We start from the raw sequence: 10,417 nt of genomic DNA, 5'->3' as shown, positions 1-10,417 counted from the left end.
AAAAGTGTATATATTAGGGGAAAGTGTGCATACAAATGAATATATAAATGAAAATAACATGCAAATGCGTTATATGATGAGAAATGGCTTGCAAAAATGTGTAGTCAAAACGGCCTACAAAAAGACATTTTTTTGTGTGGAGAAATCCACACTAACTGTTGGAGAATTTTCAGGATTTTTTTGTAAACTGCAAATTGCTGCAGAAATGTGGAGAACTGAAATTAAGCTTGGGGAAAAAAATGAGAGAATTGAAACGGACAGATCTTTCCACCCCTATTTTGAACTCGCTAGCCTGCGTCTTCAGGCTGGATAAGCAAAGAAGCTTATGTGGCAGTTTAAAGATCAAAAAAGCCTGTGTGGCATTGAAGTTAGAGTGGGTTGGAACTAGGACCTGGGAGAGAAGGGTTCAAATCCCTATCCAGCCATTGGACCAGTGGCTATTTCTCTGCCTAACTTACCTCACAGGGTTGTTGTAAGGAGAAAAAGGAGGGGAAGAACCATTTATGCCACCCCATGGTGCTTGAAGGAAGGGTAGGCTATAAATGAAATAAATAAATACATGGCCAATTTAGTATGGCAGACACTTTCTGATGCATCATGAAGTGTTAGAAGGAACAGATATATATGAGTACTGGGGTAGAGGTGAACAGTGAGGTCAAGTGGAAAGGTCTAATAAGAGTGAGGAAGGAGGAAGAGAGGAGGGAAGGAAGTTGGTAGATGTGATGGAAAAACCCCGGTATGAATTTTTTTACAGACTACATGCAATATATTGCAAATTGCTGAGTGGGGTTTTTCCATGACAGCTAACATTCTTTCTCTTCCCCATTTTAAAATTTTAAATTCTATATGGCTTTTTTGCTTCAAATTCAGCATGAAGTTCTGGGGAACCCAAAAGCATGACCATGACTTTTTACCCATTGGCCCTTTTTTTCTAATTGGGCCAATGCAGCCAACCTCTGTTTTTTTGTTTCTTCTTTCCATAAGCCAGTGCTATGAAATAGCTAGACTAGAGAGATTTAAACCAAGGAGGCCTGAGTTCAAATCCTCACTCAGAAAAAAAAATTAAAAAGTAAGCAAATAAAATCCCTGATCAGGCAGAAAACTTACTGGATAAGACCAGTATCGCTCACAGCCTAACTCATCACTTTGGGTTGTTGTAAGAAAATAAAGGGAGTGGGGAAACTATCTGTAAAAGTTTTTTAACAATAACAATCCTGCATCCTGGCCCCACTGAACTGAGTGTGACTTATTTCTGAATAAATAAGAGGATTGCTGAGTAAATTTTACTCTTTATGGTGCCACAGAACTGCTGAAACACACTTAATCACCCTAGCTCTTTTCTTATGGTATCTTAAAAAGATCACTTGTAAACATCGTACAATGGGTAAACCCTATTGATGGGATGCTTGCTAATTTTTTATCTTCTCTTCTTGGCTGGTGCTTTTTAAAAAAAACTAATGAAGGTGAATTTTTTTTAAAGAATGATATAATCCCAGCACCAAGATCCTTCCCACATGTTCCAAGACCTCTGTGGGTGTATTCAGCGATGAGTATAGTCATACAGCAGCTTTTAAAAAGCTGACAAGGTGATATTACCATGTGGGGAGAACTTTACTTGGTCTGAATAAGATACTGTTGTACACACTTTACCACTATACCAGTGAGGTGTAGTGGTTAGAGTGTTGGACTGTGACTTGGGAGACCAGAGTTCAAACCCCTGCTTGGCCATGAAGCTCACTGGGTAATCTTGGGCCAGTCACTGTCTCTCAGCCTAACCTACCTCACAGGGTTGTTATGAGCATTAAATTGGAAGGGGGACCCATGTTTATATGCTACCTTGAGCTCCTTGAAGGAAAGGTGGGATATACATATAATAATAAATAATGATAAATGAAATATACCGCATTAGAACAATCTGTAAATAGGAACCATGAAGGCCAGGTATGAGCCCATGGGCCTCATCAGACTCCTTAAAATCTCCAATATGGTCTACAGCACCTACCACACTCAACATGAATTACTGAACCATTGTCAGGTTTAGATAGTAAAAGGGCTAGACCGCTGGTTCTCAAACTTTTTTTTCCTATGGACCACTCAAAAAAGGGGTAGACCACGTAATGATTTTGCTGCCTGTTATAAAAATTGTAATGTGCTGTGCTAGATGCTGTATGTTAATTGTATTTTTATTGCCTATTTTATTTGTTATATTTGTATTCCATAGAATTACAAATTGTAATACAATAAAATACAATATAGAAAATTAAAAATCAATTACAATACAATTTAAAATCATTTTGAATATTTAATATGGATATGTCACCGCACACCCAGCAACCTCTGGGCTAGACTACAAACAGCAGCTGCTACACATAGCCAGGGCCCAAGGTCTTGTGATGAACTTATATTGTTAGTAATCAGAAGCAAACATACAATACTACTGAGTTAAACAGTAACTAAGGTTTTGCATATAAGAAATATTGGTGATGGCAATGAAGTGTTCAGCTCATTCTGCAAGGACAAGAGAACTTCCTGGGTAAGCCCATTTATGGTCTGATTATCTGCAAGAATAACAGGCACAGTCATAAAATATTTGATATTATCAATCTGAACACAGTTTACTTTTTATAACATAAAATAATATAAATCCAACTGGTTGAATATTGTTGATTCTGTACTATGGCCCTGTTTGCTTGCATCCTGTGCACTTTAAATATTTCCTTAACCGTGTCTTCACACTGCAACATGGCACTGCCTGAAAATTGCAGTGGAGGCCCACTAGCTGTAGCAAAACAAATAATGTCTGCATAAGCAATCTCCAAATAATAGAACACCTTCAATAGGTCATATAGACCTACTGAAATAACTGCACATTAAGATCATGCATCTGATAAAGTGGGCTCTCATCCACAAAAGCTTATGCCATAGTCATTGTACCATTTTTTAAGGTGCTACAAAACTCTTCGCTGTTTTTGCATATTGGGATGTTTAAGTAAGATGACATTGGTTTGTTTTTAAATGTATCCAGTTCTCTTACATTTCACCATTTAACGAATCAGAAAATAGCTTTAAGAATTAAGATACATTACATAAAAATCCAAATTGTTTTTTTTCTTTCATGCACAGATAAATTTATTAGTGCTAATTCTAGTCCAAACTGTGTTTATTCCCATAAATACTGCAATGTTTATCTAGCATGATACCAAGCCACAACAAAATATAACACTTTGGATAAGAGAGCCTAACGGCCCTAATTTCTAAAAGTGATTTGCTCTATGACAGAGAATGTCCTCTGTGCTTTATCAGAACAAAGTAGGTTCTGCTATCCTTACACAGAAGGAAGTACTTGGGAGAGGGAAACACCTTAAGGTGCTATGCTCTGTGCCTTTTCCTTTTCACAAAGTTTGATCCTTCCAACATAGCATATTTATATTCTATAACTGAGTTCTACACAAAGTCTCAGAAATATTCCCTGTTTGTCTGGGGAGGGGAAAAATGCAAAAGAGAAGCTTGCAATATGTACATTTAACATTCACAGTTTGAAGCATAATGCAGCACAATCCTATACAGGTCTACTCAGATGTAACACCCACTGAATTTAATGGGCTATACAAGTTAAATGTGCATAGGATTGCAGCCTTATTAGCAGCTCTAATTCTAGAATGTATATTTATAGCCATTCTCTGGAAAAAAGTGATCAGCATTCTCTGTGATTGTCACACATAGCCACAATGTAAATGGATGGGAGACACATCAGTCAGAACAGGAATAACTACTACCCTAAATGACCTTGGATTCATTTTCTTTTGAAAGTGTGTAACACAGACAAGAAGCATGAGGCAGAAAGGCACCTAAATCTCATTGTCAAGCCCCCTGCTCCAATTAAAACTTCTTCCACACATTAAGTGCCTACCCAATGACCCGTATCATTCCAACAGCTGTCTTCCCCAAGCAGACGGACAATATATATGAACAAAGTGCCCCAGAGCCACCTGCAAAAAAGACCGATCCAAGTCTAATAAAGGCGAGAAGGATTTTTTAGCCACAGATGATCTCACGTAATGCTGAATATCTTATGACAAGCATGAATAAGATTTTATCCTCTTATTGGCAGACAATGTCATTCATAATGTTTTACGTAACAACGGTAGCTTTGGTTGGTGCCCATTATGACTGGTGGAAGACAAGGAGCCCAAAGAGTAGGTACAGCCATAGCCAATTACAGGCAGAGCCAACAAATTCTGGTCTTGTCTCCATCCTTCTCCCTGCTGAATTCTACAAAGACAACACTTGAGACAAAGGAGGAGGAGGACGCTGACAGGGACTTCTGCCTCCTGGACTGCTTGTAAGAAGGCAGGCAGGTAGGTGTGGGCTGGCTGAGGACAGATCGAAATTTGAGGGACAGTGCCCTATTCACCCTAATGGATCAGTCTTCACTAAACAAAGGTTATGATAACCCAATTCACACCTGGCTGGTTCAATAGCTGTGATGCTGCTCCATTTACAGTTCTAAGAAATTCAGTGCTAGCGAGCCAGACGTATAAAGCCCTAGACAACTGGAGACCTAGAGACCTGAAAGAATGCCTGCTTCCTTAAACACCTGACCAGACTTTGAAGTCATCAGGGGGAATATAATTGTTGTGGTTCCACTGTTGTCCGAGATAATGTGGTGTCAATGTCTTCTCTCAGGTGGGAGCAGCATCAATACTCATGGAATTTTGACACTAGCTAAGGCCAAATGAGATGGATTGATTCCGTAAAGGAAGCCACAGACCTGAACTTACAAGATCTGAACAGGGTGATTAATGACAGATGCTTTTGGAGGTCACTGATTCATAGGGTTGCCATAAGTTGTAATTGACTTGAAGGCACATAACAAAAATGTGGCTATTTACCCAAGCATTTGACTAAAGTGGGGCTCTTGCTTGACTAATGTAGTTACACTGTTCGTATATTATTTGTTTTTACATTCAGTGGTTGAAGTCTTATACATGTCTCAGTAAATGCCACAGAATTCAATGGAACAAATGTCTGGGTAAGTCTGTATAGGATTGCAGTCTAAATTACAGCTGGGGGGCAGATGCCAAACAGACTAGGGCTCATGCACTTTTAATAGCTGTGTGGGAGAAGAAAATCCGCACCAGCTTCGGTGCCCACCTGCTGTGTAGTCACTTTTCTCCACCGTTTTTGGCTGCATGGGTTGTTCGCCATTTTAGATCCGCCCCCTACACTGTGTATGGACATCATTTTGTTTCTTGCTGCTGACAAACAAACTTCTGGTTGCTCTAGCCTTCCTTTCCCCCACTTTCCCCCCTGAACAAGTTCCCTCCCTCAGTCCTTTAAACCAGCGACACAGTCCATTTACTTGCTATTTTTACTTCTCTCAATGTATATTTTTATATGTTAGGCTTAGATGTATGCCGCTGTCCTCGTCGCCCTCCTCCTTCCCGGCCCTGCTGGGTGCCCTTTACTGCAGCGGCTTCGCCCAGGAGGCTGATGCTATCACACACCAGCTGCTACAAGGAGAGGGCCACGGCAGGCCCCTCAGGAGGAGGAAGAGGTGGCCCTGGGAGGGTGGCGGCGGCGGAGTCCCAGCTTGGTTCTCGTATCTCTCAATTGCTGGCAATGAATACACACACACAAACACAAAAATATACACACTGTGCACTGTAAACATTTCATTCATTCTTCACAAAAAAGGACTATGTGTAGAGGAAATGAAACTGACAACAGAAAAAAGTAATTTAGTGTCAGTTGCACCCCCCACTGTCTTCCAGCTTAGCATGAAATTGATAGAAAACCTCTTCCCTTCTTGATTAGGGATGGGGATGTTCCAGAGGGAATTAACATGTAAATTTGGGGGTGGGGTCACAAGGAAACAGCGATACTAATAAACGCAAACGTGTGTGAATGTAAATCAGCAAAACAGTGAATTGGAAGGTAGGGAGGATGGATGTGTGTGAACCATGGAACTCCATCTCGATGGAAAAAGCTTCATATTCAATATGGATTTTTGCTCCCATGTGAACCTGGCCAGAGAGAGAAAGAGCAAACATGGTGTGTGTGTATGCCCCTTGCCTGCCTGTTCAAGTGTACGAAGGCTTCAAGTGGTCTGTATGCAAGGCTTACCTGACCTGGTTGTTTCATTTCAGACATGCGTATAGTTAGTTTTGAATAAAACATTTGCTGAAATATATTGAACTGCTTTTTATTGTAGTGTAGGACCTATCCTTATTTTCCCCCATGTTATTCCTACCTCTGGTACCAAAGTTTTTGTTAAAGAAGTAATGTCCAGGAATGCATGTACTTCTTTAATTGAGGTATTATTAAATTTATATTCTACCTTTCCTCTCAGGAGCCCAGGGTGGCAATGGAATTTTGTACACATTCTTTGTTGGAGAGCTGAATTGCAAAATTCAGAGAAGTGCTACTTTTGAAGGATGGCTGTATTTCAGTTCACATATTTTAAAAAAGTGTGAATTAGGTAGGTTCACCTTTAAATGCAATCTGAATTGAATTTCTCCCCCATCCCTATGTAAAGGTAACCCTCACAGGTTTCAACAGTGCTCATTCCCAAGCAAGTATGTTTGGAACTTACAAGCACAAGTTTTATAGGGAAGATTTATAGCGTATCGTTTTCAAGGAGCTTGAGTGGTGGGGAGAAGGCTGCCAATTGGGAGCACAGCATTCTTGTTTCTTATCCAGAATGACCCAAAGTGCCTTCAGAAGTGAAGAGGGGTGTTGCTGAAAGCCTTTACAAAGAGCTATGTGATAAGGGACTTATCGTATGGCCTTATCGTGCAGCCACTGCTTTGCTTTTCCTGCTCCATTCCCATTTCTATCTCCTCAACCTTTGTGCAGCGCTGAAACCCCATCCGTGCAAGTCACCTCACTGCACTTTGTCACTTACACCCGTTTCTTTTATCAGTCACACCTGGAATGCATCCCGCATGATTGCTTGTTGTGCTGCAAGAGAGACTGCGTGTCTAGCAACATCGTTGTGAACTCTTGGCTGTATAGGATTTGGCACATGAAAGGATCCAAAAGCAACATTTTGTTTCATCTCAAGCATGCAGCTAGCTGTATTGCCAATTGTAACAATTTCTGTGAATTCTCAGACAAAGGAGAATCTCAGAGGACCAACATTTGGAGTGCTCTCTATCTCTATAAAGCAAAGGTTGGGACCCTGTGGCCCTCAAGATGTTGTTTGACTCCCAAAACCCATCAGCCCCAACCAGCACGAGCAAAAGCACCTTGGGCAGCTCCTTGAAAGTTCAGACTAAAACCCAGAGCAGATTCACTGCCCCACTGACATCGGAGCCACCAGCCTCCGCTTCTGGTTCCCCATCCCTCTAAAGCATTGTTTCCAGGGCAGGGTCTTTCCAGGCAATTTCTAAACACTCAAATTTAGTGATCAAAGTAGACGGGGGATAAAGTTATCAGTGGGTACTAATCATGGCAGCTATCTCCAGTCTCAGAGACAGTGTGCCCCTGAATGCCCGTTGATGGAGAGCATGAGCAGGAGAGCAATTAAGATGGTTGGCCGGGGGTATTTGTATTGTGCCACTAGAGGAGAAATTCTTGGACTGGCACAAGATGAACCAGAGTGAAAGCATTTGCCAACAGAATTATATTAACAGCATCAATACTACAGACCTGTAGGAAAATCAGCAAGGGCAGATTATCATTTGGTTGAATCTTTTTTTATAACTTTCTTGTTCACAGCCAACTTTGTACAATACATTAGACACAACTTTGAAGAGGACAGACTGAACCAAAAATATACGTCCCATGAAAGGCGATCATCTTTGGTCAAGAGCAAGAAAGCAACCCATGGCTTTAGTCGAGCAAAACATTCTTTGGCTTTTTTTATAGGCTTTACTGCTGTATACGAACACCTAAGAGTGTAGCTATTAAATGCTGAAAACTGTAAAAAATATTGCCCTCAGTGTCTTGTTAATTTCATGGAATTATAGAATCGTAGGGTAGGAAGGTGCCTTTAAGGCCATCAAGTCCAACCCTCTGCTCAACTGAAAACATACCTGACAGGTGGCTGTCCAGCTGGTTCTTGAATACTTCCAGTGTCTGAGAGCCCACCACCTCCCTAGGTAATTGTTCCATTGTCATATCACTAACAGTTAGGAGGTTTTTCCTGATGTTCAGTCAAAATCTGGTTTCCTGTAACTTGAGCCCATTATTCTGTGTCCTACACTCTGGGACAATAGAGAAGAAATCCTGGCCCTCCTCTGTGTGGCAACCTCTCACGTACTTGAAGAGTGATATCATATCTCCCCTCTGTCTTCTCTTCTCAAGGCTAAACATGCCTCATTCTTTCAGTCTCCCCTCATAGGGCTGTTTCCAGTCCCCTGATCATCCTTGTTGCCCTCTGAACCTGTTCCAATTTGTCTGCATCCTTCTTAAAGTATGGTGTCCAGAACTGGACACAGTACTCAAGATGAGGCATAATCAGTGCTTAATATGCTGAATAGAGGGGAGCTAATACTTCACATGATCTGGAAACTATACTTCTGTTAATGCAGCCTAATATAGCATTTGCCTTTTTTTGCAGCCATATCACACTGTTGGCTCATATTCAGCCTGTGATCAACAACAATCCTAAGATCCTTCTTGCATGTAGAATCGCTGAGCTAAGTATCCCCCATCTGATAACTTGCATTTGCTCGAGAGATCTTGTTCCCCTTTTGTTTCTATATTTTTGTTGAATGTTGTTTATATTGGATTGTGTTGTTGGACTGATATATGTACAAGGCTTTACCTAAAGACTTCTGTAAAGAAAATGAATAAAAAATGTATACAAAAAACCCCCTGTGCATTTGGTTTCTTTTTGCTAAGCATAGAACTTTGCACTTATCCCTGTTAAATTTTATTTTGTTGTTTTCAGCCCAATGCTCCAGCCTATCAAGATCCTTTTGAATTTTGTTTCTATCTTCCAAGGTATTAGCTATCTGTCCCAATTTTGTATCATCTGCAAATATGATCAGCATTCCTTGCACCTCCTCATCCAAGTCATTTTGCTAGTCGGGCGGTCTAGAAATCCAATAAATAAAATAAATAAAATTAATAAAAATGTTGAAGAGCACTGGGCCCAGGACCAAGTCCTGCGGTACCCTGCTCGTTACCTCCCCCCAGTTTCAGGGGGAACCACTCGTAAACACTCTTTGAGTATGATTCTGTAGCCAACTGTGGGTCCACCTGATTGTTGTTCCATCCAGCCCACATTTAGCTAGCTTGCTAATCCAAAATGAGGCACCTTGTCAAAAGCTTTGATGAAGCTGAGATATATTATCTCCACAGCATTCCCACAGCTTTTAAACAGAAAAACTGCAAGACTTTTCATTCTAGTTTCCCAGGTTATCCTACTACTTTATTTTCAGAGAATGGCAGTTGACTGTTGATGAGACTTTAATTCTTCGGTGTGTTGGGGAAGGGCCATAGCTTTGCTGAGGGCTGAGAGTGTCCCCTATGTGAAATCCTGGACAGCCGCAGCTGGTTGGTGTAGACAATACTGAGCAAGATGGTCTGGCTTGGTATAAAGCAGCTCCTATGCTCTTGTGCTCACAAGTTTCTGCCAAGGTAGTGGCTGCTATGCCTTTTCCATTGTGCACTGGTGATTCTCTACTTCCACATCTGAATTAGCCTGCACCCATCACTCCCTCTGTTTCTGATGGCGAGTCTGTAAGTGTTGTTGCTTACATGACCAAAATGGTACCACTCATGCATTAGAGAAAGTTTTCAGCAGGCTTTGGGAAACCCCAACTTTTGCAGAAGGGATGGGGGGAAACACAAAAACCTGCTCAATCATGACTGAACATGCTCAGTTGACACAGAATGCTGACTGACTGTTAGAGGCAGAATGGAAGGAAACTGGATGGGAAGGTAAATTGAATGGAGTGTTGTGGAGGAGGGCATGGCTGGCTGATAGGTGCAATGAAGAGGAACACTCCACAATGCGACATTTTGTTCCAGCCAAATACTTATGTGCACTATGGATAAAAACCAAATGTTCAGTAGATTTCCAGTGATCTAAAACATCTAGTCATCCAAATTCCCTGAGTAACTCCTCTGCAGCCCCTTATCAAAAGAGCCAGATTTATATGCTTTAACAGCATGTAATTTGTTCCAAAAGCAATATTTGGCTTCACCCAGAATGCAGTATTTGTAACAGGTTAAGTGGACCGTTATAAGGTGCTTTAATGGGACCAGAATCTCATGCTGTGAGCGCTGAAGGCACCTTTCTGAGACCTCAGCTGGGCCCTCAGGATGTTTTCAAACTGTTCTCTACAACCTTGAGGGCTTGAAACTTATTTTGTTGTTGGGTCCCTCCCACAGATGAAAATAGAGACACTCTGGTAAGACTCTCTTACTGCATTCTCACAACAAGGAAACCCCCCCCCCCAAA

Source organism: Rhineura floridana, chromosome 13, assembly GCF_030035675.1.
Source record: "Rhineura floridana isolate rRhiFlo1 chromosome 13, rRhiFlo1.hap2, whole genome shotgun sequence".
Taxonomy (NCBI): domain Eukaryota; kingdom Metazoa; phylum Chordata; class Lepidosauria; order Squamata; family Rhineuridae; genus Rhineura; species Rhineura floridana.
The sequence above is the reverse complement of the archived record's forward strand: the minus strand, read 5'-3'. Positions refer to the sequence as shown.